Source organism: Mesocricetus auratus, unplaced genomic scaffold, assembly GCF_017639785.1.
Source record: "Mesocricetus auratus isolate SY011 unplaced genomic scaffold, BCM_Maur_2.0 Super-Scaffold_15014, whole genome shotgun sequence".
Taxonomy (NCBI): Eukaryota; Metazoa; Chordata; class Mammalia; order Rodentia; family Cricetidae; genus Mesocricetus; species Mesocricetus auratus.
This window is the reverse complement of record NW_024429186.1, coordinates 39,638,447-39,645,312: the sequence shown is the minus strand read 5'-3', so window position 1 is coordinate 39,645,312 and position 6,866 is coordinate 39,638,447. Positions and strand designations below refer to the sequence as shown.

Sequence of the window (6,866 nt, the reverse complement as noted above, 5' to 3'; positions counted from 1 at the left end):
CCCTGCCTCTTGAATGCTAGAATTGCAGGCATGTGCCATCGTGACCATCTGCAGACTTTTTTTTTTTAAAACTCCAAATAGTGTTGTAAGAACAGCATGGCACATGAGTATTTTTAAATTGTTGGCGGTGTGTCCTCTTGGTAAATTTCTAGACATCAGACTGCTAGGTTGTCGTGGATCTATGAATCTTTGCAATACACTGCCAAATTCTTCTCCATCAGGTTTGTACACTTTTCCTTACACCGCTAATATATGAGGGCTGATTCTCCAGTCCCACCAGCACATTATGCTGTCAAGATTTTGAACTTTTGCCTATCTCATAAGTCAACTAAATCCTGTCTCAGTGTACTTTTGTAAGGCTGCTGCAGGGCCTTCTGTGCTCAGGAGGCACTTGGGATAGTTTTCATTTACATGTTGCTATGATATGTGAATGAGCTGAGTCATACATTTGTGCCAGTTTTATGCTTTTGTTGCTAATATTCTAGTCATATCCCTGCCTGTTTTTAGGGTAAATTTTTTGGCATTTACCCTAAAAAAATTAAATTATTCACAAACTGGGTGTGGTAGTACAAAGTTTTAGTTCAAGCACTCAAGAGCCTGAAGTAGAGAGTTCTTTTTTAAGAAAAGAGAGAGGAAGGGTTCTGAAGAGATGACTCAGTTTTGCAGATCAGCATAGCCATTGCAGAGGACCAGACTTTTTGCTGGGGGCTAGACTTTGAACACATGCTCTCATACTTGCAGAGCAATCCCTTTTACCTACTGAGCATTCTGCCAAGTTCCAACTTTGGTCTCCCCCACCCCCCATAATATAGGTTGTAAATATTTCATCTGACTCTGATATGTCTTTTGACTTTGTTCATGGAGTTTTGCTCTGCAAAAGGTTAAACAATTTTAGAGCAATTAAATGTATCAATATTTTATCTTAGTGATCCTCATTTTGAGGTATAATTAGAACATTTCCCTCACACCCAGTTATAGGAATTTACCTATATTTTCTAATACTACTCCCCTTAGTTCTCTGATCCATTTGGAATTTTTGGTATCATTCCAAATGGATGTTTTTATTATTTACTGCTGTATCACAAAAAATCTCCCAATTTTAGTGACTCTAAAGCACATCCATTCCATTGTTTCACATGGTCAGTGCAGGCTGAGCTCAGCTGGCTGGACCAGCTTGTCTCCTCTGATGCACAGTTGTAGCATTTGATGTTGCCCTGGTGTAGATTTTGGGAGAGCAGGGATGTTCTCCTTCCCCATCTGAGTCCATGGCCTCTGCTCTGTGTGGCCTCTCTGTATCTTTCTAGTGGGGCAGCTGGACTGCTCCCTCGTTCCCTCCCTCGCTCCCTCCCTCCTTCGCTCCCTCCCTTCCTCCCTAGCTCCTTGCCTCCTTCCTTTCCTTGTTATCTTTCTGTTTTATTTCTATGTTTCATTGTGATAAATTTGACATACTATAAACCCACCCGTTTAAAGTGTATGGTTCAGCTGGGGGTTTGTGCTTGCCTTTAATCCCAGCACAGAGGCAGATAGACCTCTATGACTCTACATAGTGAGTTCCAGTCCAGCCAGGTCTACATAGTGAATCCTAGTCTCAGTCAATCAATCAATCAATCAATCAATCAATCAATCAATCATTTACACTTCAATGGTTTTAGAATACTCATAAAGTAAACCATCTTTACAAGATTTATCCAAGTTGTGATGTGTATTAGAACTTTATTCCTTTTACATATACCCATAGTAATGAACTGTGTGGCCCGTCTGTGGCTGTTTATCTGCTTATCTGTTGGGGCATATTTGGCTTGCTTCCATCTTGGAGCTATTACTAATAATGTTTCTTTGAACCTTTTTGGGTGAGGTTTTATGTGAACATACGGTTGTGCTCCTCGGTATCTAGGAGGGCAGGGGAGTTGGTTCCACTTGGCATAATCAGTTTTTAAAGAGTAAAGGTTTTTTCCTTTGCCTCATAGCTCGAAGGTTCTGGTCTGTTTGGCTGGCTTCATGCGTTGGGCCTGTGTGAGACAGTGGTCACGGCATCACGATAGCAGCCTTAGCAGTGTGAAGTTTCTCACATCATCACCATGAAGCAGAAGAGAGGAAGCTACCGACTGCCGGCCCATGTCACCTCTTCAAGGTCGCGCTCTCCATCCAAAGACTCCTCACGGCCCTCCCAGGGGTGCAGCCCCCTCTCAGTTGTGCTACCCTGTTGCGGGGTTTCTGCCTGGGTTCTATTGTCAGTTCAGCCCCCAAATGAACACACAGGAGGCTATATTAATTATGAAGCTGTTGGCCATTTGTTTGGTTTCTTACTTGCTAGCTCTGACTTAAGTATTTAACCCATAACTGTTAATCTAAGTATTTCTCTTACCGGAGAAAAGGGTCCGGACCTCTTTCTCTGGCAGCCTACATTGTGTCTGACTCTGCCTCTCTTTCCCAGAATCCTCCTTGACTCCTAGTCCCACCTATCTTGCTTCCCTATTGACCAACAGTGCTTTATTCAACAACCAATAAGAGACAGATTTACAGAATAACATCTCCTATCACTACTCAGTAGTCAAGCATTTAACATTTGGGCCTTTGGGGGACAGTTATTCAAATGATAGATGGCAACCCCCAGAGCTGGTCAACTTCCTTACACAAAATTATGTATTTACACATATGTAAGTATATCCTCTGTATACTCTAAATCACCTCTGGATTAATTGGTTGTATAGGCTTTTTTAAGTGTTAAGTACTCTTTAATATTATACATAAACCACAGTAAGTGTCTTTCAGTGGTAGAAGGCAGCATCCTCGATATAGGGATTTCTAATTAAATCGGTGTTGTCAAGAACAGACAGTTGCTTCCTGACATTTAACCATTGCCTGAAACAGGCCAGCGAATACAAACTGAAACACAGTTTAGTCTTCTTGTTTCTGAGACAGTTATAGAATTTTCTCAGAGTAAATAAATTCAGATGCCCAGGTATGTAAATCTTAAGTATAAAACCACTCAATAGGTTTGTGGAAAGTAGGACATTACTAATTAAGTTTAAGCCTATCTTGAGAAAGGGAGAGCAGTGACAGTATTTATGCAACTGGAATTGTTATTTTAAAAAAGATCATATTCACTGTACTACAAGTCAGTTTTACTTAAATCAGGACTGTCCAATAAAAACACTGTGAACCACTCATGATCTATATTCAGGTGTGTGAATTAAATTATGGAACACATGTAATAAACAAGGCAGTGAAATTACTCACTTTAGATAAGCAATTAGGTCTGCCCTTTCTCCCTTCTTCTTAATTCCAGCAAAGATCATTTTTGTTCCAGGGATGTACCTCCTGGGATTCCCCGAATACTCCATTAGGTATCCTCTCCCCTGGTGACACCTTTGCTCCTTTTGGCCTCTGTGTAAGAGCATCCAGTGGCCTGCCCTGGCTTCTGCCCAAATAGACCATGGATGTGGTCCAATGCTTGCCTCCCTTTTCCACAGTGTGGCCCTGTGCACACTTCTGAACAAAAATCTTCTTGCCTTTCTCAACATCACCTAATTTTTATTTGCTCCTGACTGCCCAACATTACAAATGCTGCCACCCGAAGATGGTCATCCCACTCTCTTATTTAGGCTTTTAAAGACAGGGTGTCCCTGTGCAGTCCTGGTTGGCCTGGAACTTACTATATGTATCAGGCTGGTCTCAAGCTTGCAGTGGTCCTCCTGCCTCTGCCAAGTGCTGGGATCTACAGGTGTGTACACCACCACTCTTGATGTCTTAATTAGGGTTTCTATTGCTTGATGAAACACCATGACCAAACAGCAAGTTGGGGGAGAAAAGGGTTTATGTAGCTTAGACTTCCATATTGATGTTCATTATTGAAGGAAGTCAGGGCAGGAACTCAAGCAGGGCAGGAATGTGGAGGCAGGAGATGATACAGCCATGGAAGGATGCTGCTTACTGACTTGCTCCTGTAGCTTGCTCAGTCAGCTTTCTTATAGAAGAACCCAGGACCACCAGCCCAGGACTGGCACCATCCAAAGTGAGCTGAGCCCTCTCCCATTGATGGCTAATTAAGAAAAAGTCCTACAGCTGGAATTTAAATTTATTTTTATTTCATGTGTATTGGTGATTCGCCTGCATGTATGTCTATGTTACAGCAGGATCTTATGGAGCCATTTTCTCAATTGAGGTTCCCGCCTTTCAGATAACTTTAGTTTGTGTCAAGTTGACATAAAATTAGCCAGCATACCAGGTTACCTCTATATTGCTTAGAATACATATTATAATATAAATACTAAATAAATCACTGTTATGCTGTATTTTTCTGAGTGTAATGTAAGTAAAGCAAGTTTCTCTGTGTTTACTTTTGAGACAGGCTGACTTAAAACTTATTGTTTTAAGGCCTTGAACTTCTGATTCTTCTGCTACCACTACTCAAGATCGGGGACAGTGATAGGAATAATACGTATAGTTATAATGAAGCCTCTCATGTAATTGTAGGGTTAATATTATTTGTCCAATGTGTAAAATGTCTCCATTGTGTAGTGGTTAGTGTGTAGAGGGAATAAAGATTGTTATAAGTGTGTTAAGGCCTGTTAAAGTTTAATGTGATTAGAATGACGAGATCACAAATAATTCTACAATTAAAATAATAGTAGATGCAAAGGCTAATTTCATTAGGCTAGCTGATATCCATCAAGCTATTAATTAGGGTAAAGTAGATGACCAGTCATGTTTTTTTTATTTTTTTAATAGCATCCATCTGCAGTGAGTTGTGGAGCCCATGAATAAAGAGAACTGACTGTACTTTATATCTTTTTCTCTGAAGTATATACACTTAGAGGTGGAAATGCTGAGCCAGAATGTATTTTATGTATATGGAACAGCCAAATAGTTTTCCAAAGTGGCTGCACCATTTAAAAATTGTTCTCAAGGGCTTTATCATTTAAAGTGAAACCATGTTATTTTCTCCTTAGATCCACTGAATAATTTTAAAGGGGTTCCCATCCCCTCATTTTCCTTCCTTCTTTCTCAGAGCTGCCCCCCTCCCAGGGACCACCAGTCCAGTGGTCACACTATCCACAGTGAGCTGGGCCCTCCCACGTCAGTCAATAACCAAGAAAATATGCCCCAGGCTTGCCCACAGGCCTAGGTAGTGGAAGCATTTTCTCAAGCGAGGCTCCTTTTATCCAAAGTGACTCTAGTTGTGTCAAGTTGACATAAAACTATCTAGCACACCTAGTGCCTTTCCTAATGAGTTATTTCTTAACAGTAATTCTCTGAGTTTCAGGTTTTTATTTTTTTTAACCTGTAAACTATGGATAATAATAGTATGTACCTCAAAGAGATGTGAAGATAAAAGGAGATAATGTAAAGTGCTTTTCACAGTGTTTATGATATATATAGTAAATCCTCAATACATGTTGACTGTGTATATTATTTGTAGCTATACCTTTCCCCTAAAATCTAATATATATCCCAACCACAAAATCTGAACCAACTAAATTTCTGTGTGGAGAGAGTTTTTGTGCGGAGCAGTGCATTTAATGGTTGAGGGCTCAGACACTGGAATTAGGCACACATGGATAAAAATACGGGGCTTGCCACTTACCAGCCCTGCGTCTTTTCATATGCTTTAATGAACTCCTTGGAGTTTTGTTATCTAGAAAATAGGATTATAAACATCTGCTTCAATCAGCTAATGCATGAGTTCATCAAGATAAACTACACACACAGTACTTAGTGCATGGTGCTGTGGCTTGTATATATGATGTATGTATGGAATATGGCCTATGGTATCACAATGCATTGTGAGCTAGACTTCAAAGGCAAACCACGTGTGTGCCATGAGTTGGAAATAAATGGACTATCTGGAGCTATGAAACTACACTGTGAATTTATAAAAACCGGCACCGAGAGCACGATGGTATGCAGCGTCCTGGAGCTCTTGCAGGTCATGTCCTCGGATATGTTGCCTAACTACATGATTGTCCTGACTCTGAGCAACAGTAAGATATCCGAGATGAAGAATGGTTCATTTTCTGGGTTAAGTGTTCTCCAAAGACGTCCATGGTCCATGCTGCTACCAGAAGCCATTTTGGTGTCCATGATCCGTGTTGTCATCAGTAACCATGTTGATGTCTGCTGTCCATGCTGTCACAGGCGCTATGGGCAAGGAAGCTTCTTTTACGGTGGTATTGATGACTGCAGACTCATAATTGACAATGAGAGACATTGATAGTTTCTGTGCCCCTCTCCCCCTGCCAAATAAACAGTCCAGACATGAAGCTGTTGAAGAGTCAATGGTGTTCCACACTGCCTGGCTTGTAGTGATTTCTTTTTCTTTTGTCACAATTGTGGCCAAATAGCTGACAGAACAATTTAAAAACGAAGAAGTATTCATTACCTGTGGCTTTTCTAGGCAGGCATTTCATGTGCCTGGCATCTCTAATATCTCCCAGAGTTTCTACTACAGCATAGAATTCACTCTTGTAGCTTCAGTCCTGTTTCTCAGGGGTCCTCACAAGGAATCTCACCTACTACATACACATTGTGTGACTTCCAAGAAAGTGATGGAAGTTTCCATGATTCCATAACTCTTCTGATGTAGCATCTTAGACCATAGTTTCACTGACCTTTGAGAGAGTGCCTGGGTAGTTATTTTGGTTAAATGGATCCTCAAGTAGCCATGTAAAGCCAGGTTGACCCAGAGGTGTTTGCTTCTTGAGAAGTCTTTCAAATGACTTTATTTATGTTTCTACCCTGGAGCCTGCAGTGGGTAGAGTCAGGCCAATTCCTGAGATGCTTCAAGCATATATACCTGTAGTTCTAGCAGGCTGAGACAGGACTGCTTGAGTTCAGGAGTCCAAGACCAGCCTGGGGAATACAGC

General features: G+C 41.0%; 1 pseudogene; it reads right to left on the bottom strand.

The window, feature by feature from the left end:
* Window positions 1–3,236: 3,236 nt before the first annotated feature.
* LOC110341373 lies at window positions 3,237–5,934 on the bottom strand (annotated as a pseudogene).
* Between the last annotated feature and the right edge of the window lie 932 nt (window positions 5,935–6,866).